Source organism: Delphinus delphis, chromosome 8 (genome assembly GCF_949987515.2).
Source record: "Delphinus delphis chromosome 8, mDelDel1.2, whole genome shotgun sequence".
NCBI lineage: Eukaryota > Metazoa > Chordata > Mammalia > Artiodactyla > Delphinidae > Delphinus > Delphinus delphis.
Genome location: NC_082690.1, coordinates 90,026,388 through 90,052,661, shown reverse-complemented (window position 1 = coordinate 90,052,661; position 26,274 = coordinate 90,026,388).

Sequence of the window (26,274 nt, the reverse complement as noted above, 5' to 3'; positions counted from 1 at the left end):
TATGATGCATCTGAATTTTTTGTGTGTATAATATGAGGTAGGAATAGAGAGTTTTTCCCCACAAAATAACCATTTATTCCAGCATCATCTGATGAAAATATTTGCCTTCCCCCCATTGGATTGTTTTGGTATCTTTCAAAAATCTTAAATAGTAGCACAAGTATGGGTGTATTTTTAAACCTCTCATAAATGTTCATGATCTGTTTGTTGATTTTCATGTGATCTTTTATTTATGGATTATTGCATTTTTAACTTTGACACTGAACATAATTACGTGATGCAGAGAGATAATGATGCTCTCCATTTTTCATATAAGGACACGAAAGATACACAAATTTAAGAGATTTTCTCAGGGCAACTCAGCTAAAGAATCACAGTGGAAGAACTTCCGACTTCAGATTTACTTTGTGCTGAACTCAATATCTGGTGACAGTATTCTTCCTCCTGATTCCAGTGGTTCTCTGAGTGTCTTTTTCAGAGAGATGCATGTAGAGATGGGGCTTATTATGCAAATGTGCAGAATAGTGTTTTACAAATTTTCTGTAATGTTATCATACCTGGAAGTCATAGGAATTCTTCTATAATTAATGGATAGTCTAGAAGCGATTTTTTTAGGATTATATTGCACTACTGGGTTTTTTTGTTTGTTTTTTTGTTTTTTTTGCGGTACGCGGGCCTCTCACTGTTGTGGCCTCTCCTGTTGCGGAGCACAGGCTCCGGACGCGCAGGCTCAGCGGCCATGGCTCACGGGCCCAGCCGCTCCGCGGCATGCGGGATCTTCCCGGACCGGGGCACGAACCTGTGTCCCCTGCATCGGCAGGCGGACTCTCAACCACTGCGCCACCAGGGAAGCCCTCCACTACTGTTTTGACACATTTTATCTAGCTTCAGAGAAAATAGGTTTATATCTGCCAGCAGGTAGTCTTATAAAGGCTCTGCTAAAGTCTAGTTTTGCAACCTAAAGGAAAGCATCTTAAAGTAAAAAATATAACAATAATTATAATGCTCTGAATTACTTTTACCCACCAAACATTAAATTCTAGAAATATATGAGATCCCATAAACATCCTTTCAAATGAGTGCATCTTAATAAAGAGATTAAATTTCTCTTTACTTTGTCTTCTTCAACTATAAATGTTTGATAATGTCTGCTCCTTTAAATCCAGCTTTCATATCCCCTGGCTTTTATCAAGTAGACGAGGGCATTTCAAACGTGGAGCACAGTGCATTGGTATATTTTATGGCATTAAGTGTTATTCAGTAAACAATACACATTCATGTTTTTCTTGAATCTCTTCCTCACTAACAAAAAGGAATAGAAATGTATGTTGTCCTGGGACTCCAATAACTGGTGTCAATTTAAGCTGGCCTCATGAAACAACCTCAGGGATTTTAGTGTTTTTAGATCATAATGTTCAAGGGTCCTGTCATTTTCTCCAGTCCCTTTTTCTACTCTTCACTGGAAATATTTCCCTTTTAATAACATGATTGGGCAGACTCAATAGTGGTCAGAAGTTAACTGCAACAAGTACCACTTTCCAAAATACAAGAGATGAAAAATACCCACAGGTGCTATTGCTTCATGCCATGCACAGTACTAAAATACATTATGTAAAGAAGTCCATGTTACTTCCTCTCAACGTGCTCAGCTACTGAATGCTTTGATTTCAAGGCACTAAATTATTACTGCATCCATTACTTCTGTGTGACCATCAAGACATGATCACAACACACAGTCAAATGATTCCAGCCTTAAAATCATAGAGCTGTTTTACTGGCAAACTGAATCTATACAGCACAGTCTTGGTCAGTTCTGATTTTTAATAGCTTTGGAGCCTATTATAAAATTACATAAGGAATTGTCACTTGCAATCCTTGATTTTTTACATCGTAAATACCTCAGGTCATCCGGATAATATTTCATTTGCATATGGCCACATTTCTTACACCTGTAATAGCTTAGGAAGTTTTATCATTTGGACTACTTCATTATCTCTTTTTATAGTTTGTGTCCATTTTAGGCCTTCTAAGGAATCATCCACATCCATCCCCAATTCTCCCCACAAGAATCTTACAGGATAAGGGGAACTTCCCTTTTAAGAATGGTTCCTCATTTTTATGTATTTTCAGAAGACTTTCTCCCGCTTTCTTCCTTATTCTCTGTCATTTTGTCATTTTGTCATCCTCTGTCATTGACTCAGAGTGCAGTCTCTTTGGAAATACAAAGCAAATATCCATTGACTGATACTTGGGACATCATTGAAAGTGTCTTACTTATAAATTCTTGTCCCTAGCTATTGAAAACAGGCTCTGTATACATTTTCTGATCCATTGCTACCTTAGCAACTAACTTCAATTACTCTTCTAAGCCATACTACACAAGCAAGCATCTCTCCGATGAGCAGTACTTTAACTTGCACAAATCTACGGTTCTTAACACTCTCAAATCCCAGGCTAAGTCACTAAACTCTTGGACACTTCTCCTGAAGCACTTGTTCATCCACAGAATACAAATGACTTCACATTTCAGAACAAGTTCTTTCTTTTTGCTACTTGGTGACTGTAACACTTCTGGCATCTTAGTAGACTATATTAGCTATATATTAAAAGATGTCTTCCCCTGGGATGTGAGGATCACACCTGAGACTCTGCTCTTGTTTCTGAACTGTTACTATACTTTATAAATACCACTTTTCTGTTGCTTGCCCTAAGACCTTGACCCTTGTTCAAATGATGAACGTATCAATTTTAGGGACAGAAGTATCTTGTTATACCCTAGGACTCTGATGATACAAGATATTACACATTCTTTTTCTAGGCAGAGGCTTAAAATAAGCTTTAGGATTTCAGAGTCTAAGCCTGATTCAGCATCTTTAAAATGTATATATTTAGGCAGTTCCCTTTCAATGATCTTCCTGAAAGTTACAAGAAAATCATATTTTTGACAAGTTTTTTTAGGATTCCTAGAGTCTTGGCAGTCTTATCCAAAAGTTTTAGCTCTTTAAGATCTCTTTGGTGAACTCTGGTTGTATGCTTATAAGGTTACAGATTGGGATTAGAAATAAATTAAGGAATCTTTTTTACGCAGGTGTAATGAGATGCTCAATCTGTATAATACATTGTAACAACAATGTCAGAATTTGTTGGATAAAAGCTGATGGAATTGAAGTCCATGTGTTGATGATCAAGTTTTATGGCATCTCTGTTACCTGACCTTTCATGATTATGCTTCCTTCACTAGGGCCACAGTTGAGACCAGATTTTTCCCCACTTGATCACAGATGATAACATAATACCATATCAGAGTTGTCCCATTCAATTATTTTATCAGTAAAGGACTTATAGAAAGTGGTGTGATTGAGACACATAGGCCTTTAGGATTTGTTGAACAAAGCACCTCTCTATGGAGAAGTGAGCGAGGATCATCATATACTTGCTAATATTACTAATCATCTAAGTGTGCTGAGCTAACCTTTGCATATACTAACTAAATTAATCATCACAACAAACCTCTTACATTGGTACTATTATTTTTTTCCATATTAAAGATAGGAAACTGAGATGAAGACAGGTTAAGTGACTTCTCTAAGTTCTTGTGGCAAGTGAAATATGGGGTCAAAATGTTAACCCAGGTGGTCTTACTCGAGAGCTTGTCCTCTTATTTACTAAGCAATACAGAAACTCCCAGTGTGACCAACTGTGGCAAAGCTGAACTGAAATTTCTTCAGAAGATTTTGCCAAACGTTATCACTTTCTAGTTGTTTTCTTTAAATGTTTCATAAAGATTTATAGGTTGTTTTAAAATTAAGAGTGAATTTGCACTTATCTCTGGTTATCAATACTCCATCAAGATCATGAATTTAGGTTGAATTCCATAGACTGTAGTTGATAGAACCTGCTTTAATAATTTTGGTAGCAAAAACAAAGTTGTATCCGCTTTTAAATGACTATGAGTCCCACCTTGCAAATTATAAGTTGGCCATTATTCTCCTGGGAATTCTCTTCCTTGACATTCCCATGAACCTCCACAGTGGCTCACTCAGTTGGAATAAGTCAATCTTCATTACATTGCCTGAAAGTCTGAATCAGTCATGGAAGCATCCTGTTTTCCTGGATTGTTGCTCTCTGCAGCTATTCTTCAAGCTCAGGTGTGTGATACAAGTTGTACCTACAGGTACCCAACACAAATACTTCTTGCTTACTAAACTCCTAAAGTGAGGGATAAAAGCAAAGGATATGATGCAACCACCAAATGTCAACAACAATCTTCTCAAAGTCTTGGATATTCAACCTGAATTAGTTCCACATGGTGGTCCCGGTAGTCAAAAGCTGTTTTCATGAAATGAAATCTTTCTTTCTTAAGGGTAGGTCTATCTAAAGACACTCTGAATTTTTTATTACTAAAGAAAACATAACACTAAGGCTATTTTCAGAATCAAGGACAGTAGAGTTATCTCAATACAAAAGTTGTGAAAATTTGTCATACCATATCTATGTAAACAAAGTATTCATCCTCATGTGTTTCCGAAACAAAGGGAGTTTCACTGGCAATGCTTTCTTTACCTCAATTTGACAAAATTGCCAGTATCCCTAAAATCTTACCATTAAGGGAGAGAGAAAGGCAGGCATGAGATCGAGAGAGAGAGAATCTAAAAATCTAGTGTCTAATCAGGGCGTATCTACCCTGAAATAAAATTTCTGAATAAAATTTCTCTTAAGTCTAATAATTGAAATCTTGTTTCTCTTCTCACATATTGACTTGGGTAATTGAGAACATGCATGGGTGGTGGAGAAATAATTTTTTAAAATTCTACTAAAACAATTCTAGGCCTTTCACCCCCTCTATAATGCACATGCACACACACACACACACACACACACACACACACACTCGGAGAGAAAGCTGAGATTGATTTAATACTTTTATTCTGTTAATTATTCCTTACCTGAAGTTGATATGTCAAATAATAATTATGATCATGATGATGGTGATGACAATGATGACAATGTTAAATGAAAGAATACACAAGGTTGTGCTGTGAAGTGAGCCTTCAGTGATTTTTGTGTGCAAGCAGAGTAATGGACCCCAAAGATGTCCACACCCTAAACTCCAGACCTGTGAAGTGTTGTCATGGCAAAAGGGAATTTGTAGATGTGATTCAGGACACAGATTTTGAGATGAGAATAGACTGAGTTATTCCAGTGGAATCAATCTAATCACATGAGTGCCTAAAAGCAGAGACCCTTTCTCCACTACAGAGTGCCATATCAGAAGGGACAGAGAGATGATAGCCTGAGAAGAATGTAATTCCCATTGCTGGTTCTGAGATGCAGGTGGCTATGTGCAAGGGTGGGGGAAAGGCTTCTAGACTCTAAGCGTGGCCCTAGCCAACAGCCACCAAAGAAACTGGGACCTCCATCTTACAAGCACGTCACACCAAACTCTGCTGAACTTTGAATGAGCAGGAAACAGATTCTCCCCTATAGCCTCTAAAAAAAAAAAAAAAAATGCAGCCCTGCCAACATCGTGGTCTTAGATTGGTGAGAACTATACAAGGCTTCTGACATACAGAGCTCTAGAATATTAAATGTGTGTGGTTTTAAGCCAGTTTGTGGTAATTTTAATGTCAGCAATAGAAAATAAATACAACTTCCTAAATAAAGAAATACATATATATATATATTTTTTTAAACATATATATTTTAGGGATTCCCATCCCTCTTGAAATATGACACTGCACCATGTTTGTTAAGAATTGGACTCTGGAGTAAACAAGACTGGAGTCAGTGACTTTGGCATTACTCCTAAGTGATTTAGAGCCGTTTGCTCCAAAGTCTTTGCATCAGTTTCTTCATCTTTATAACAGAAGCAATCATAAAAAGAACTTTAAGATTCAGTGAAGCAATGTAAGTAAAGCAAACAGCACATGGCTTCACAAATAGCAAATATTTACCACCATTGATATTAGTAGTAATACCAGTTATAGCAGTGGTGTATGCTGTTATTGTTGTTGTACAAGTACTTTTTAAGTGTGATTGAATATCAGTTAAGGCCTGATCTTAATCCTTTCAATTCTAAGATACAATAGTATCATGAAACTTAGAATCATAATTTTCCTGTTGGATATACAGCATATCAACTTCCCATTTCATCTTTTGTTTCTAAAAAGATAAATGGAAGTATCCACATTTTTTCATTTTTCATCACCTTCATCATCTGCAAATTGTATAAATATATCTTAAATAATTTTGCAAAGGGATGGCCTTGAGCATCGATGTATAAAATATTAATTATGCTATCCACATACAAGGCAACTTTATCTTGTATGTATTATTATCATATTCTCTCCACTTACCCCGTATTGTCACCAACTGTACAACCTGTAGGTCCAACCTACATGCTCTTTCATTCAGAGAACTGCTACGTACTTGGACTTATTTTTTCTATGGTGTTCTATAAATTGCTTACATATTTTCACCCATTTTCAAATGAGAAAACTGAAGCTCAGAGAGTTTGGATAATCACAAGTCCCATTTAGATAAATGTCTGTGCCTGTGTGTTTATGTAAGACTCTTGGCATTGAAAACATTAATCAGAAAGTTTCAGACTATGATCTTCTCCTAAAATGTTTATTCATCTTTCTCATCCTCATAAATTGAAAATAATTCATTGTAGTCCTACTTGCAAGTTACTTTCTGTTTGACGCTAACAATTATAATGCAATTCATAAGAAAAAAGAATTCCTACATGGAAAAATTTATCATAGCAAGTGGATTTGAAAGTGTAAACTCTACAGTTTTTATTTTCTAACTCTACAGTTTTAATGCATTGTCTAACCCATAGGTTGATACAAAATAGAAAGAGCCAAGTAAATATAACAAGTTAAAAATAAATCATTAAGTGAGAATCAAAGAGTAAAATATAATCTTTCATTTTCTCCTAGCAGAGTGCTTTTATACCATAAATCCAATTAGTTTGAATTGAAAAGAGATTAATCAATTTCTAGGAGCTTCAGGTTTTGCAACAGTGACTGAATTGGAAAAAAAAAATAGTGTTCTCAAGAAACTACACTCCATCCTTGGTGATTTTCCAAGCCAATTTTTTATTGTGTTTGGACTGACCAGTGCTCTTTTTCAGCTTCTTTCCAGGTTTCTGACATGTGTGCACATGCATGCCCACTCAGGCACACACACACACACACACACACACACACACACACACACACACACACTCTCACCAAGCCATGTTTGTCTGAGGATATTACTCAATTAAATATCTCATAATAAAACAATATGGTCTATAGGGCATTCAACACTTACAAAGAGATGAGGTAAGTAAAACAAATTAGACTTTACACAGGTAGAGAGAAAGGAGGTACAATTAATGTACTTTGGATAAATGGGTAAAGTTACTAGATAAAGTGCATTAAGTCATAAAAGTGCTTGGACTCAATTTCCAAGTAACACAATGGGAGAAAATGAAATTTTAAAGATGTAGAAATGAAAGTCGTATTTTTATTTAAATTGCACAAAATACAAGTAAAACAATTATTTCTTGTGTGATGGGGAGCATGAAATTTGGAATTTGAGAAGCATCAAGAAAATTAGAAAGGAAATATTCACTGATATCTCTAGTAATTCTCTCTTTTGTACACAGAGATTATTCTAGTGACCCACTAATTTCTCTGAATTAGTTTTGTGACCAGGTCCAAGAATTGACTGAAGAATGCCTCTCTCTTAAATATATTTAGTCTTGGGGACATGTAAAGGCCCAGACCTAAAGCATACACTATGAACCCAAGGTCAAGAGCAGAGCTAAACTGGGATTTCAATTAAAATCTTGTTTGTATTATTATCATATTCTCTCCACTTACTAAACTGAGTAGGATGCTGACATACTACCTAATAAGATAGTAAGTGCATACTATTCCTATTTGATTGAATTAATACCTTCTTAAACACTTTCTTACAAAGCAAGTCTATCTTTCCTTACATTGTCTGTCTCGACATTTTAAATATACAAATGTTTCCTGGAAATTATGTTTATAAAGATTTGAATATTGAATATATCAAAGCTATGGAAAATGCAATTTGTGATTTTTAATGCACTCACAATTCATGAAGTCTTCTCTTTTCATTTTCACGAATGGAAAAAATATGATTTTAACCATTTTAGATCCTAATTTAAAATGTGATAGGGGCTTTTGATTTTCAAAACTGACTTGAGCTCTATACCATACCAAATTACATTTTGCCCTTCTAGATGAAGCACAGACTGAAATCCATAAAGATTTTGTTTACTAGTAAAAGTGCTTAGTTTGGAGGAGCCTGGCCCTTGACCCAGAATGACCCTGTGTGGGTGCGTGAAGCTGGCTCTGGAAATAGGGAATCTTTTAACTGAGCCAATTGGTTACTTGGAATCCTGTTTCTTGGCCAAGAATGGTATTCCAAGGCAGCCATCCATTTGTAACCATTCACGGGCTTGTCTGAGGATTAGAAAAAAGCATCTTTAATAATCCTGAACATTCCTTGATGGGCTTAGAACAGATTTCTCATGTTTGGATTTTGTTTGTTTTTCACAAAAATGATCATTTGAGATGTAAGGCAAAAGTACAGCCTCCTAGGCTGAATGGTGGGAAGACTGGCCTTTGCTCTACAAGGAGCCCACATCATCCCAATGCCATAGGACTGACCCTAGCAAAACTGGGAAAGGTAGAAGCCTTGTGACTGACAGGGTCTTGGTGCTCCGGCCGGGTGTCAGGCCTGTGCCTATGAGGTGGGAGAGCTGAGTTCAGTATGTTGGTCCACCAGAGACTTCCCAGCTCCACATAATATCAAAGGGTGAAAGCTTTCCAAGAGATCTCCATTTCAATGCTAAGACCGAGCTCCACTCAACAACCAGCCACCTACAGTGCTGGACACACTATGCCAAACAACTACCAAGACAGGAACACAACCCCACCCATTAGCAGAGAGGCTACCTAAAATCATAACAAGGACACAGACATCCCAAAACACACCACTGGGGCAGACACCAAAAACAACAGGAACTACAAACCTGAAGCCTGTGAAAAGGAGACCCCAAACACAGTGAGTTAAGCAAAAGGAGAAGACAGAGAAACACACAGCAGATGAAGGAGCAAGGTAAAAACCCACCAGACCAAACAAATGAAGAAGAAATAGGCAGTCTAACTGAAGAAGAATTCAGAGTAATGATAGTAAAGATGATCCAAAATCTTGGAAATAGAATGGAAAAATATAAGAAACATTTAACAAGGACCTAGAAGAACAAAAGAGCAAACAAACAATGATGAACAACACAATAAATGAAATTAAAAATTCTCTAGAAGGAATCAATAGTAGAATAACTGAGGCAGAAGAATGGATAAGTGACCTGGAAGATAAAATAGTGGAAATAACTACTGCAGAGCAGAATAAAGAAAAAAGAATGAAAATAATTGAGGGCAGTCTTAGAGACCTCTGGGTCAACATTAAATGCACCAACATTTGAATTATAGGGGTCCCAGAAGAAGAAGAGACAAAGAGTCTGAGAAAATATTTGAAGAGATTATAGTTGAAAACTTCCCTAATATGAGAAAGGAAATAGTCAATCAACTCCAGGAAGTGCAGAGAGTCCCATACAGGATAAATCCAAGGAGAAACATGCCAAGACACATATTAATCAAACTATCAAAAATTAAATACAAATAAAACAATATTAAGAGCAGCAAGGGAAAACAACAAACATACAAGAGAATCTGCATCAGGTTAACAGCTGATCTTTCAGCAGAAACTCTGCAAGCCAGAAGGGAGTGGCAGGACATATTTAAAGTGATGAAAGGGAAAAAAGCCTACAAGCAAGCTTATTCTACCCAGCAAGGATGTCATTCAGATTTGACAGAAATTAAAAGCTTTATAGACAAGCAAAAGCTAAGAGAATTCAGCACCACCAAACCAGCTTTACAACAAATGCTAAAGGAACTTCTCTAGGCAGGAAACACAAGAGAAGGAAAAGACCTACAATAACAAACCCAAAACAATCAAGAAAATGGTAATAGGAACATACATATCAATAATTACCTTAAATGTAAATGGATTAAATGCTTCCACCAAAAGACATAGACTGGCCGAATGGATAAAAAAACAAGACCTGTATGTATGCTGTCTACAAGAGACCCACTGCAGACCATGGGACACATACAGACTGAAAGTGAGGGGATAGAAAAAATATTCCATTCAAATGGAAATCAAAAGAAGGCTGGAGTAGCAATTCTCATATCAGACAAAATAGACTTTAAAATAAAAACAAATACAAGAGACAAAGAAGGACACTACATAATGATCAAGGGAAAAATCCACAAAGAAGATATAACAATTGTAAATATTTATGCATCCAATGTAAGAGTACCTCAATACATAAGGCAAATGCTAACAGGCATAAAAGGGGAAATTGACAGTAACACAATCATAGTAGGGGACTTTAACACCCCACTTTCACCAATGGACAGATCCTCCAAGATGAAAATAAATAAGGAATCGCAAGCTTTAAATGATACATTAAACAAGATGGACTTTATATTTATAGGACATTCCATCCAAAAACAACAGAATACACATTTTACTTCAAGTGCTCCTGGAACATTCCCCAGGATAGATCATATCCTGGGTCACAAATCAAGCCTTGGTAAATTTAAGAAAATTGAAATCATATCAAGTATCTTTTCCAACCACAATGCTCTGAAACTAGATATCAATGACAGGAAAAAATCTGTAAAAAACACAAACACCTGGATACTAAACAATACACTACTTAATAACCAAGAGATGACTGAAGACATCAAAGAAGAAATCAAAAAATACCTAGAAATAAATGACAGTGAAAACACAATGACCCAAAACCTATGGGATGCAGCAAAATCAGTTCTAAAAGGGAAGTTTATAGCAATACAATCCTACCTCAAGAAACAAGGAAAATCTCAAATAAACAACCTAACTTTACACTTAAAGCAATTAGAGAAAAAGAACCAAAAAAACCCCAAAAATAGCAGAAGGAAAGAAATCGTAAAAACCAGATCAGAAATAAATGAAATAGAAATGAAGGAAATGATAGCAAAGATCAATAAAGCTAAAAGCTTGTTCTTTGAGAAGACAAACAAAATTGAAAAACCATCAGCCAGACCCATCAAGAAAAAAAGGGAGAAGACTCAAATCAGTAGAATTAGAAATGAAAAAGGAGAAGTAACAACAGACACTGCAGAAATACAAAGGATCATGAGAGATTACTACAAGCAACTATATGACAATAAAATGGACAACTTGGCAGATATGGACAAATTCTTGGAAAAGTACAACCTTCTGAGACTGAACCATGAAGAAGTAGAAAATTTAAACAGACCAATCACAAGTAATGAAATTGAAACTGTGATTACAGATCTTCCAACAAACAAAAGCCCAGGACCAGATGGCTTCACAGGTGAATTCTATCAAACATTTAGAGAAGAGCTAACACTTATCCTTCTCAAACTCTTCCAAAATATAGTAGAGGGAGGAACACTCCCAAACTCATTCTATGAGGCCACCATCACCCTGATACCAAAACCAGACAAGGATGTCACAAAGAAAGAAAACTACAGGCCAATATCACTGATGAACATAGATGCAAAAATCCTCAACAAATTACTAGCAAACAGAATCCAACAACACATTAAAAGAATCATACACCATGATCAAGTGGGGTTTATCCTAGGAATGCAAGGATTCTTCAATATATGCAAATGAAACAATGTGATAAGCCATATTAAGAAATTGAAGGAGAAAATACATATGATCATCTCAATAGATGCAGAAAAAGCTTTTGACAAAATTCAACACTCATTTATGATAAAAACCCTCCAGGAAGTAGGCATAGAGGGAACACACCTCAACATAATAAAGGTCATATATGACAAATGCAGAGCCAACCTCGTCCTCAATGGTGAAATACTAAAACCATTTCCACTAAGATCAGGAATAAGACAAGGTTGCCCACTCTCACCACTATTATTCAACATAGTTTTGGAAGTTTTAGCCACAGCAATCAGAGAAGAAAAAGAAATAAAAGGAATCCAAATCAGAAAAGAACTAAAGCTGTCACCGTTTGCAGATGACATGATACTTTACATAGAGAATCCTAAAGATGCTACTACTAGAGCATCTTAATCCTAAAGGTAAAACTACTAGAGCTAATCAATGAACCTGGTGAAGTAGCAGGATACAAAATGGATGCACAGAAATCTCTTGCATTCCTATACACTAATACTGAAAAATCTAGAAGAGTTATTAGGGAAACATTCCCATTTATCCTTGCAGCAAAAAGAATAAACTACCTAGGAATAAACCTACCTAAGGAGAAAAAAGACCTGTATGCAGAAAACTATAAGACACTGATGAAAGAAATTAAAGATGATACAAACAGATTGAGAGATATACCATGTTCTTGGATTGGAAGAATCAACATTGTGAAAATGACTATACTACCCAAAGCAATCTACCAATTCAATGCAATCCCTATCAAACTACCAAAGCCTTTTTTCACAGAACTAGAACAAAAAATGTCATAATTTGTATGGAGACAAAAAAGACCCCAAATAGTCAAAGCAATCTTGAGAAAGAAAAATGGAGCTGGGGAAATCAGGCTCCCAGACTTCAGAGTATACTGCAAAGCTACAGTAATCAAGGTAATATGGTATTGGCACAAAAACAGAAATATAAATCAATGGAACAGGATAGAAAGCCCAGAGGTAAACCCATGCACATATGGTCACCTTATTTTTTATAAAGGAGGCAAGAGTATAGACTGGAGAAAAGACAGTCTCTTCAATAAGTGGTGCTGGGAAAACTGGACAGCTACATGTAAAAGAATGAAATTAGAACACTCAAAATGGATTAAAGACCTAAATGTAATGCCAGACAGTATGAAACTCTTAGAGGAAAACATAGGCAGAACACTCTATAACATAAACCACAGAAAGATCCTTTTTGACCCACCTCCTAGAGAAATGGAAATAAAAAGAAAAATAAACAAGTGGGACCTAACGAAACTTAAAAGCTTTTGCACAGTAAAGGAAACCATCAACAAGATGAAAAGACAACCCTCAGAATGGTAGAAAATATTTGCAAATGAAGCAACTGACAAAGGATTAATCTCCAAAATTTACAAGCAGCTCATGCAGCTCAATATCAAAAAAACAAATAACCCAATCCAAAAATGGGCAGAAGACCTAAATAGACATTTCTCCAAAGAAGATATACAGATTGCCAACAAACACATGAAAGGATGCTCAACATCAGTAATCATTACATAAATGCAAATCAAAACTACAGTGAGGTATCACCTCCCACTAGTCAGAATGGCCATCATCAAAAAATCCAGAAACAATAAATGCTGGAGAGGGTGTGGAGAAAAGGGCACCATCTTGCACTGTTGGTGGGAATGTAAACTGATAGAGCTACTATGGAGAACAGTATGGAGGTTCCTTAAAAATCTAAAAATAGAACTACCGTATGACCCAGCAATCCCACTACTGGGCATATATCCTGAGAAAACTGTAATTCAGAAACAATCATGTACCACAATATTCATTGCAGCTCTATTTACAATAGCCAGGATTTGGAAGCAACCTAAGAGTCCATCGACAGAGGAATGGATAAAGAAGATGTGGCACACATATACAATGGAATATTACTGAGCCATAAAAAGAAACGAAATTGAGTTATTTGTAGTGAGGTGGTTGGACCTAGAGACTGTCATACATAGTGAAGTAAGTCAGAAAGAGAAAAACAAATACCGTATGCCAACCCATACATATGGAATCTAAAAAAATAATAATAAAAAAAAGCTTCTGAAGAACCTAGGGGCAGGACAGGAATAAAAATGCAAATGTAGAGAATGGACCTGAGGACACGGGGAGGGGGAAGGGTAAGCTGGGACATAGTGAGAGAGTGGCATGTACATATATACACTATCAAATGTAAAACAGATAGCTAGTTGGAAGCTGCTGCATAGCACAGGGAGATCAGCTCAGTGCTTTGTGACCACCTAGAGGGGTGGGACAGGGAGGGTTGGAGAGAAACACAAGAGGGAGGATATGGGAATATATGTATATGTATAGCTGATTAACTTTGTTATAAAGCAGAAACTAACACACCATTGTAAAACAATTATACGCCAATGAAGATGTTTTAAAAAATAAATATAAAAGCGATTAGTTAGGTAGTTATGCAGAAATTATCGAGACAGTTATTGATGTTTACAATGTTTACAATCACCCCCCTCAAAAAAAAACCCATTCAGTGAAGGTCCAATTTTGGATGGAGTTTGAGACAATATTCCAAGCATAATATTCCTAGTCTCAGTTCCATGATACAGATTCACATGATATCAAGGCTTTATTTTTTCACATCTTTTTTAAAAAATCTAAGTTTTTTGGAGTACAGTTGCTTTATAATGTTATGTTAATTTCTACTATGCAGCAAAGTGAATCAGTTATATGTATACATATGTCCACTCTTTTTTAGATTTCCTTCCCATTTAGGTTACCACAGAGCACTTAGTAGAGTTCCTTGTGCTATACAGTACATATATATACTACTATGTATCTATTTTATACATAGTAGTGTATATATGTCAATCCCAATCTCCCAGTTCTTCCCACCCCCCCTTCCCCCCTTGGTAACCATAAGTTTATTCTCTACATCTATGACTCTAGAAAAATGCTACAGATGAACTTATTTGCAAAGCAGAAATGGAGTCACAGATGTGTTTTTTCACAGCTTTAATAAGATTCCTTTTCCATGCCCCTCTGCAGTTGGGATGAACTTCATATAAAGAATAAAACTCAGGTTCTAACTGAAGATCAGGTGAAGTATGGAGGTAAGCAGATGCAAAGGAGGCGATATCCCAGGCTTCAAGTTTATAAACTAGGCCTAGAAATCTAAGAACCAGAGGCTGGACCACAAAGATAGCTGATTGATCATATAAAACCTCACAGCAAAGAAGAGCAAATGTGATTACCAACCTGAAGTTAATAGTGAAGACAAGAAATAAGTTAATTCCATAAGCTGTATGGGAAAGTTGAATTGTTGAGAATAGACTAAATTTGAGATCATGCTTCATTTGTTATATTTGTTTTGGTGTAATGTTATATCTGTTTTGTATATAACATTATATACATTATATGTATCATCATTATTTGTTAAGTCATCATTTGTAAGTGATACAAAACATTATGATCATTTTTAAATTCAAGCAATGAGTGACATCCTCATAGGATTGTTTGGAGGATTAAGTCAGATAATACATGCAAAAAGCCCAACATAATTTCCTAATTCAAAGCAAGCATTTATAAATGTTAGCAACTGTTTTTACTATAGAAAAAAATTTATTTCCGAATGTGAAATGCAGTACTCTTGTGAAAGTATACTTTTCTTTCCAATGCCTCTGACAAAAATCAACAAGATATATTAAATGAAAGTTTCCTGTAGTATTGTAAAACATTTAAATTTGTTTCCCTCCACATCAGAAATCTCTCTCTCTGCTCACTTTCATCTCATGAGATATTGTCAAACCATATGCAATTTCATCCCATCACTTTGTTCTATTTGACCAATTCCAATTTTGATTATACAGTATTTCTCTGGATGATTGTCTCAGTTTTCCCCCATTTCTGTTGATATAGACATGAATTGAGTACATTTTCACCATTACCCAATGCTTAAGTGTAGTTTATTCAATCCATCAGGGCTGGGAGTAGTGGTTGCTCCCTCCCTGTGTGTCCAAAGCACTCTGTCTATGTCTGATATCGCCTGTATTTTCTTCTCAAGGCTTATTTACCTGAATCTTCTCTCTCCTTCTGAACTTGAGCTTCCGACTCCTATCACACCCCTTTTACCTTTCTTACATCCTGCAAAAGTTAGTGTTGAAAACATTTTGAGATGAATTTGACCACAGCATTTTCCGTGCACTGAATGGGACAAAAAGCAAATACTGAAGATTTCTATTTTCAGTCATCTTCTAGGGCCCTAGGAGACACCCAACCAATGTTTTGACATGCACACAGATTTTTATAAAATTTGAAAAACTAAAATATTTTAAGATCTAATAAGGCCATTGATCTTTCCAATGTCCCCTTCATCAAATTCCTCTCATATTAAATAGTGGAAGTGGCTCCTTGTGGGTCCACTGCGCATTTCATGGGAAGTCGAGATGCAACTGGACACTCAGTTTAGGTTGAGTGGAGTTTAGGTTTCCATGTACATCTAGTATACTTTTAGCACTAAACATACATGCGTATATAAGTATAGGTAGACCTCAGAGATACTGTGGGTTAGGTTCCAGAACACTGCAATAAAGCAAACATTGCAATAAAGCAAGTTACTGTTAACCTTACCACCGGAGGAATAGCTTTCATCTCATTGACTCACAAGGATGATAACAGTTTTAGGACCAGAGTTCATCTCAGAGTATGAACTTTTCCCACAACTTTGAAACCCAGAAATATGTGGGCATGGGATGAGATACAAGGGGTGAGTTGCATAGAGCCAAATTCAAAAAATTCTATACAATATTAGAGCTTATGTATGAAAGACACTTGATAGAGATTTTTCCAATTTTTCAACAATCCTAAACATTTATATGACATTACTAATGAAAGGTTGTGAACCTGAAAAAAATGGAAAATTATTAAAATCAGGCAAGCTAGAAGAATGAAGGATTATTTTTTAATTTTCTCTGTGGAAATAATATCACAAAAATAGTGAGATTGAAAGATGTGTTAAATTACTATGTCACTGAAAAGGAAAGAAAATAGTGTTAATAGAAATATTTCAAGCAGTTTATCAATGAATAATTTTATGAATTTTGTGTTATTAGTGGTATTAAACATTTTAAAAATTTTAATGGATTGTTTCTTTTATCAAAATCATAAAATATTTAATTTTTTAATATTTAATTTTAAACCAGATTTTGTATTTGTATATTTGTATTCTTTCCCCAGTTTCAAGTTGCATAAGCTTCAGGCTTCATAAAGCTTAGACCCTCCTCTGAAAGTGGGGTGTGCTAAACATTGTCCTTGACATCTTGCATCAAGTAATTCAAAAGCATTATATTTTTAAAAGTTAGGTCAATTAGGAACATAGAGAAAGACTCTAAAAACAATATCTAATGGGAAAAGTTTGTTAATAGGCTGTCAGGAAATAAGTAAAAAATTAAAAGAAAAAAATAATTCAACTTAGTTGGTTCCAAAGAAATGTTGTAAACCAAATAGACTTAGTTTCTTATTAATTTGCTCATTTTATAAAACCTAGAGTCCACAAAAATGTTGGCTATTGTTTGTTTTCCTGTTTTTTCCCTAATTGGGAAATTTCATTTTACCCCTTCAAAATATTTCTTCCTTATTAAAATTATTATTGATTTTTTTCTCTTCTACTAAAAACATCATCTACCATGAAAGAAGTTGAGTTTTAATTAATTTTGAAAGTTATCTAATCCAAACACTGATAAAGCAACTAAGTTTCTACAGAGTTTTCATCAAATAAATAAATTTGATCACGGGTACGGATTTTGATAACATTAATTCTCCATGTATCCCATTTAATTTTGCATTAGGGATATTGGAAAAGTCTTCCACAGTTTACGTTAAATTTTTCCCTTTAATTTTTTTTTGTGGCCACAACATGAGGCTTGTGGGATATTAGTTCTCTGACCAGGGATTGAACCCGGGCCCTTGTCAGTGAAAGTGCAAAGTCCTAACCACCGGACTGCCAGGGAATTCTCCCTTTGACGTTTTCCACCCATTGATTTTATTTTTCTCTTTCTTTTTAAAGCCCTACAGTTAAATTTCAGTCCCTTCTTCATGCAACAGCCTATAAAGAGTTGAGAATATTTGTCATGTTACTCTTGAGTTCTTCCATCCTTTGGGAATCCTGCCAAAAAATTTCCACTATTCCCAACATGAAATCATGTATTCTATAGCTTCCTTACCAATCTGACTCTTTCCAGTTTATTGATACTCCTTAAAAAGTATGGTGCTCATAGCAGAACATATCATGCTTGTGGTCTATTGAAAAATGAGTAGAGAAAGACTATCATGTCTCTTGTGGATGTCCTCTTTCTAGTTCTGCAGCCAAATAATACTATTGCATCATCTTAAAGTAACCATTGAAAAAAAATCCCTGAATATTTTTCCATGCTCTTCCAAGATCACTTGTGAAATTGTGTAGCTGGTGGAGGGCTTCTACCAAAAGACCTCTCATGCATTCCTGTTAATTATCATCTATTGGAGAAGACTACTTGGCAATGAACTTAGAGTGACATATGGCCAACAGCCAGAGAACTGAGACTCTCAGTCCAAACACTGTCAGTAATTGAATTCTGCCAACAGTCTTCTCCTTCTTCTGAGCTTAGAAGAAGACCTTGAAAGTTGAGCTTTCAAATGAAACCTTACCACTGGCTGACAATTTGGTTGCAGTCATGTGACAGAACCTGAAGTGGGGTTGCCAAATTTAGGAAACAAGAAAGAAACAAACAAACAAAAATCAAGATGCCCAGTTCAATTTGAATTTAGATAAACAAGGAATAATAATTTTTTTAGTATAAGTATATCCCACAGGATATTTGAGACAAGCATACATTAAAAAATGTTGTTAACTTCAAATTTTGCTGGTTACTTTATCTGGCAGCCCTAACGTAAAACAAAGGATGACACTAAGCCCTGACTAAACTCCTGACTCAAATTATGTGTGAAACAATAAATTTGTGTTGTTTTGAATCACTACCTTGTGGGGCAAATTGTTGCATAGTAATAAAGAGAAAACTAACACATTGTCTTGTTAAATTTATCACATTTTCCAACAAATCAAATTTATTTTGGATTTTGAGTTTACTGTACAACATACTTTTCCCAGTTTCCTGTTCAAAAATCCATTTTCTATGTTTACCTAAGTTAGTTAAAAATAATTTATTAGGAAATAGTTGAAAGTAGACACTATTGTTGGCATGGACTAATTACATGAAAGTCATGTTACTGAGATTTAGACAGATAAATACATATTTAATTTACTTTGTGTTTTCTCCAAATTCTACAATTTTCTAAGTAAATCAAAAGAGCCCTCGCAGTTATATTTTGTCTAGTTGACTTACTTATTGTCAGACTCAAGGATAATTTGTTTGACTTGTTCTTAATAGGTGGTGTTCTTCAGATCCCTGTTTCCTCCTTGAGATGCTCACAAACATGAGGTGAGTACAAAACCAAGTTAGGATTTTGCCTCTTTTAATATTGATTACCAATCTGTAAATTATAGATTGAAAATAAGAGTAGCAGCCATGTATTTCAATATCTGAGCTATTTTAACACTCCACAAAAATAATTAATAGTGGTTCAGTAATATTATTTTCAGTTTTTTATTCTCACCTAGTACCAAATTTTATTCCTCTTATTAGAGAATGTCTAGTGTGGGAAGAACTGGTTCAAAAGAAAATATTTCATTGTCTTTGGTTTCATGAACTTACCAGAAATTTGGTCGTATTTACCCAAATAAATTTAGGATTTATTTATCTTTATCTATTGGATTTTAATTCTATCACTGTTCTTCACAATTTCTCTCTCATTTTTTTTTCTTGTGAGAAAGAAAACATTCTCTTAACTATTTCTCCATCAGAAACTTTCTGACAAAAATGTTCTACCCTTTTATGAAAGGTTCAAAGAACAGAGAATGGTTTCAACCACAGAGCCAAATATATTAGATTTATGATTCATATGCTATAAATCATTTAATTCATGAATCATTAACTTACTAACTGAACTGCATCATGAAATATATTTTTCTGCAATGAAGTTGGAAATTTTTACTTCTGCATTAATCGGATGTTAAATTAAATGTAAAAGAAAACTAATGTCTGATAACATTTGAGGGATAGACCAAGTGCTGTTAAAATGAACAAATTACTTCAATATATATTTCTACAAATATTTCTGCAAGTAGTTTATGATTCTCAAGCATTGGGGTGCATAGAAGATTCAAGTGCAAAGGTTAAAATCCAGATGCCAGGCCCCAAACTAGCGATTTTTACTCAGGTGTTCTGAAGAGTGACACAGATATATGGATTTTTAATCAAGAACCAGTAGTGATTCAAATGTTTGTCCTTATTTTGAGAACAACACATATTGTATATCTTTATACTTTTCATAAATTTTCAGGGAAAAAACCCCATAGTTTTTATGTGAGATTCAACTTTCATTATTTCCTTGTGTATCCAGTGAAAAGGAAGTCAGAGACATAGTACACCAGGGGTTTCATAGTAGCTTAGTAAGTGATTCATTTGAATGAACCTAGAGCAAGGCTCAGCCTTACAGGCTTTGGGAGTCTGACCCTTTTATTCTTGCATATGCTTTGTGGAGTGGAATACAATAAAAAGTACAATTGTCTTTACTCTTACTTTTACATAACCCATGCCACTTTGGATTTGGAGGAACACTTGCTCTTTGTAAGGTGTACAGAATTGAACAAATTGCTAAGGAATACTAATGATGAAAATGTGGAGTCCTTTCCCATTTGGAAAATGAAAAATATATGTTCTGCAGGTGGAGGTCAGTAGAGACAGTCAAAGAGTCAAATAAGTCAAACTTATTTCACTCACAGACCTATATTCTCCAGCGTCTTACTGCTCTCCTATTAACTGAGGAGGCCACAACATTTTCTGCACTAGCTTTATCATTTTCCAGTACAATTTTCAAAACATTCTCATTCCACTCTTTTTTGAATGCTCTGCTCCTCTGAAGCTCATGCTGTCACCCATTCTCCACAGGACATCATCTGAGACCATTAACTTTCACTCACCAAGAGTATTGCTAATGAATTCCCAATGTTTCTCTATACTCTTCAATTCTGCCCTCAACGTAGGTGGGTTCATTCTTTAAAATTTTAAGTAAAAGTTCCCCTCCTTTGAAAGTTTTCAAGTTTGTTTACAAGCCTACATGGCTAGATTGAAAATCAAAAGCTGTTGTTTTCCCAAGACAGTCATGAAAAGTCTAGTAGATCCTTATTCTTCACAATCAAGGACATAAATAAAAATGAATTATCTTCAAGTCATATAGTTATTATAATTTAATTTTTATTTTATATTAGAGTACAGTTGATTTACAATGTTGTGTTAGTTTCGGATGTACAGCAAAGTAGTTCACTTATACATATACATATATGCATTCTTTTTCCGATTCTTTTCCCATATAGATTATTACATAATACTGAGTAGAGTTCCCTGTGCTATACCGTAGGTCCTTGTTGATTATCTATTTCATATATAGTACTGTGTATATGTGAATCCCAAATCATATAGTTATTATAGCACTTCATAATTATTAAGGAATTGCTACCCTCTAAGAGCTATACTGATTCTTTTATATGTGTTAACTTATTTTCTCATACCTCCAGCTCCCTACTCAATATTTCCACGTAAATGTCCCACTGATGCTCAAAATGTATACACTTGAAGTGTTTCAATTCTGTTACCAAACTTTTCTCCCTCATTCCCCAATTCCTATATCCTAAATAATACTAAAATTGACCAATTATTTATGGTATCGCTCTAAAAGGTCAACAGCCCTCTCCCAGCTTTTATTAGAATGAGTAGAGATAAAAATTTTCAATAAGAATATAAATGTTTTAAACTTCAGTACCACCAACTGCACTAATTCACAAATTAAACACGTGATTGATATATGCAACAGGAAGCATATATCTCGTAGACATTTCGCTGAGAAAATGCAGCTCTACGTGAAGATTATATTGGATGATTTCTATTTTCAGAAATTTTACAGTAGAACAGGCAAAGTTAATCTGTTGGGTTTGAAATCAAAACAGTGGTTGTTTTCCCACAGGAGTGGTATTGACTGGAAGGGGTAACAGGGAAACATTCTGCACCGAAGGATGGATTTTATATTGGTTGCTTAGTGCATTTCATAGGCATGTATAATTTTTAAAACTTGACTTACTGTACATTTAAGAATAGAACTATGTAAGACAAATGCCTTTTCAAAAAGAATTCTTGAGGTTTACTTCTTCTATACTACTTCTTATGAAATTGTGATGTCATTGGCAAATGGCAGGTTTCTTCTCCTCTGTTAGAATACAGTAGCTCCTTTTATTAATCTGCAATTTTTCTTTTTAATTTATGTTGACCTTCTGATAGAGAAATGCATTTTTCTTCTTTTTATTCATATGAAATCCCCCTTATTTTTCTTAGAAATCTATTATGTCCTACTCACTGTTAGATACCAATAATTCAGACACAAATTAGACAATTTCACTGTTCACAAGGAGTTGATAGTCCAGAAGAAAACAAATATACTACTAGGAAATGGAAATAGTCTATGCAACAACAAAAAAATTAACCTTACCTAATCTGTTAGATAGTGCTAATAAGTAAAAATAATGACGTATCTGAGGTACAATCATATTCCCAGCAGTGATATCATCTCTTTGCTGGTTTCAGGGTGAACTTTTAGATAAAGACAGACCCCTACAACTAGAAAGACTATCTAACTGGGTTAACTGAATATTCCTGTAAAGTCAGTCATTCTGTGGTTAATTTTGGATAAATAAGTTGTCAATAACTGTGAAGGGTCTTGCCATCTCGTAGTTACCCTGCCACAGTTTCTTGTTTGGTAGAAGAATACATGTAAATCCTAGGTCAGAGACAAAAGAATGTAATTCAAAAAATAGCACTACAGAGAGCGTCAGCATTTTATTGTCCTAGTTCCCTGAGCCCCAGTTCCTATAGGACAACACAAAGAAATCCAGGTGACAATTGTAGGCACAGTGTGTTGAGTTACTGGAGAGGAACCCTGAGCATTGGAAATCTGAATCTTACACAATGGCCAGTAAGCATGCCTACTCCGTGCTCCAGAGAAAGAGAAATTATGTTTAGAATACTGGAGAGTAATTTAGCATGCCTTCTATTTGTTCCAATGGCAGAGGCAGCTCCAAAGCTGATCAGTATACAATCTTTGTAAAGATAGTGTAAAACAAAGTCCATCAATGCCCCTGTTCACAAATTGTAAACAAACATACAAGACTCCTGGAGAATATTCTTCCAACAAAGGTTAGACTTGTCCCTGGATTGTTTTAAAATACATCCCTATATGTAGCATGGTATTTAACTGTATTTCAGAGTTTCAGAATCACCCTCTCTGACAGGTGTTATTGCTGTTTATTCTAAAGGTGTACTTTCTTTCTGGATAGCTTCAAATGGGTATTTCAAACAATGCTCACTATCAGGTAACAATGTACTCTTGTAAGTATCATCTGAAAAACTTCCTTAGCATTGTGCTCTTCACCATTGGTGATATTCTGGTATATGAAATGCTACATGTATTTTTCACGTTTAAGGCAACTCTATTTCTTATCTGATTAAATTTTTCATAAAATGAAAGCATGAAAATAATTGGGAACAGAAAAGTTACTTTGGTGGTACCACAATATTAATCTAGCAAATGCATTTCAGAATTTCTATACTTTGTCAGGTCTTTAGAATACTATTTTTTCTCAAGGCCTTGATATTTACTATTGTTTTGACTGGTCCAAGCATTAGCAATACTCTTAGGAATCATATCTCATTTGTCTTTCATTCTTGGGCTGAAGAGAACGTCAAACTATCTGATTGAAGTCCAACATCAGTGGACCACTATGTCCTGTAGATTCAGTTTCAAAGATTACTTCTACCTGAAAGGGCAGCCTCTCAATTTGCCATCCACTGGTGAATTTGTGATCAAAGCATTTTGATAAGGAGGGCTACTTGTGAACGGGGAAGCAGTATAATGTTTCTGGCTTTGCTTAGTCTCAAGAGCAATTAAATTTGGAGAAAGAAATTGAAAGAACAGGAGAGAGTCATATTTATAGAATCATTACATATTAAAGCTACTAAATCTCATTTTTACCTCCCAGCAACACTTTTTGATGAATGTCGTCATCTCTATTTCATTTGAATGAAACTGAAGGCTAGAAATTTTGAGATATTTGCCTGGAATCCTGTAAACATCATTGAGAAATCAGCCAATTGATTTTCATTAATGAGGAAAATGAGTCCCAATTTGGGGGCTAAAATCCAAGACTTATAAAAGCTTAACCAGTCATATTCTTTTGATGAATTGCCCATATTACTCCTTGCTCCATGGATTAACATACCTAATCACTACTACATCATAGGATTCAAGCTAGGGGCACCGTGTTCTGTTATCATAGCTTGGTAGCAGGTATGTCACTGGAAGGAGAGTGACCATCACAACCTGCATAAGATGTTAGTTTATGTTCTCACAGTAGAAAAAATTGAGAGAAGACAGTGGCAGTTACCCAGAAATATGAATCTTTACCCAGAAATATCTACCACTAAATATTAATTACAAGGAAGATATGTCATCAGATATCATTAAGATATTATAACATCCTATTCTTAATTGCTGGAGAGGCCCACATGTCTAAAAGCAGATCCAGAGTCTCCTTTCTCTCATTTCCTTAGGAATAGAGGAAATATATATTTAGCTCTATAGTCCCTATTTTTCACTCTTCCAGAGGAGTGAGAGAATTGACCTTGATTCTTTTAGTAGGTGGGGGTATACCATATGACCATAGGATATTCAGGAGGAAAGGATAGAGGTTCCTGAAAAAATATTTGAAAAGTTTGTCTCTTGAGTTCCGTACATAGGTGAATCTAAAGGATATTGCAAGTACAGTTGTGATTTAGGCAGTAGTGCTTCTCAAGCTTCCTGCTTAGACAAGCAAATCAAATGGTGGTGGAATCGACAGAGTCCGAACACTTGGATGTTAGCATGTCTTTTGTCTTTCAGCCATACAGCCAGGGTTTGGGGGTCAGGCTTCAGTTCTGGAATGGATTTAGTGTACTAATTAGAAGACCCATTTGGAGTACACATGGTAGTGAAGTAGGAGCACAGATTTAGAAATCAAAATGTGTAGGTTTTAGTTCTACCTGCCAAAAATAGCTCTGTTATGTGACTTGTACTCTCTATACTTCAGTTTCCTCTTCTGTAAAAAGGATTTATTTTTGAAATGAACAAGATGGTTTTGAGATAGTTAATATGTGAAAGAGTACATGGTACATAGTAAGCTCTATATGTGTTTGCTATATTAATAGTACTAGTTATTTTTAAGAATTATAGCAACATGTAATTATTAACAATTAATAATACCTTGTTGCTAATATCACATTCAATTCTAGCTGGCTAACTGCCTTAAGGACACTTTCTGAATCTCATTTTGCTTACTCATTAAATGAGGTTAATAGCACTCATCTTTCAAGGTTGTGGTAAGGATCAGAATTAATATGAAGCACCTGGCATGGAATTTGGGTGCAATGATTTAATGATAATTTCTAAGAGTAGATGTCAAGGCAGAGCCTAAGAATATAGACTATTTAGTAGCTACCACTGGGCAATAACTTAGGCACTCAGTTTCCTCAATGGCCCACCAGGTTCCAGAGCTTGAGAAAAAAATTGATTTCATTTTAAGCTACAACCAACTGAGGTTAGAAAGGTTCTGAACACTTAGAATTGCCTTTGCTTCAGGTAATATTGGCTCAGGAATTTTGGTTGGATGCCATCACTACATCCATCCTGAGAAACACACAAAGCTGAGGCTGGTAAATATTTTGAGCTCAGAATTTCACTGCTAATTAATCTAAGATGGAAAAATGTCTTGCTTTGTAAAGGGTGAGAATGGAGATGATACCACTTACTAGATAGTTCTTGGCAAAATATTACACATTAAATTATTTTGATACCATCAACTATGTACTTTAATATGATTTTGATATGTTAAAATATTACCAGGGTATGTTAAGGTCCATTGCCCTTGATATACCTAACATGTATTTTTTGGGACATTTTATTTACTTCATGAAAACTTCATATAAAATAAAGGTATGTCATACAAAGGATCTTGCTGTTCCTGGACATTATTCGAATTGTTAGAAACATGACTCATTTGCAATATTTGAATGCACACGGGTCCCTAATATTGAGTTCCTGGAGAGTATCCAATGGCACTGATTTCTGGGAGTAGATTTAGAATGTCAAGTTTACCATTCCTTCCATAACAGAAACTACATATCAAAATAGTTGTACCTTTCTATAAAGAGAATAAAAAGATTAAAAACTAAAACAGAGATTTCTGATTTCCTTTTTATATTAAGCGTCATTAAATCTGTTCAAAAAATAAGGAAAATAG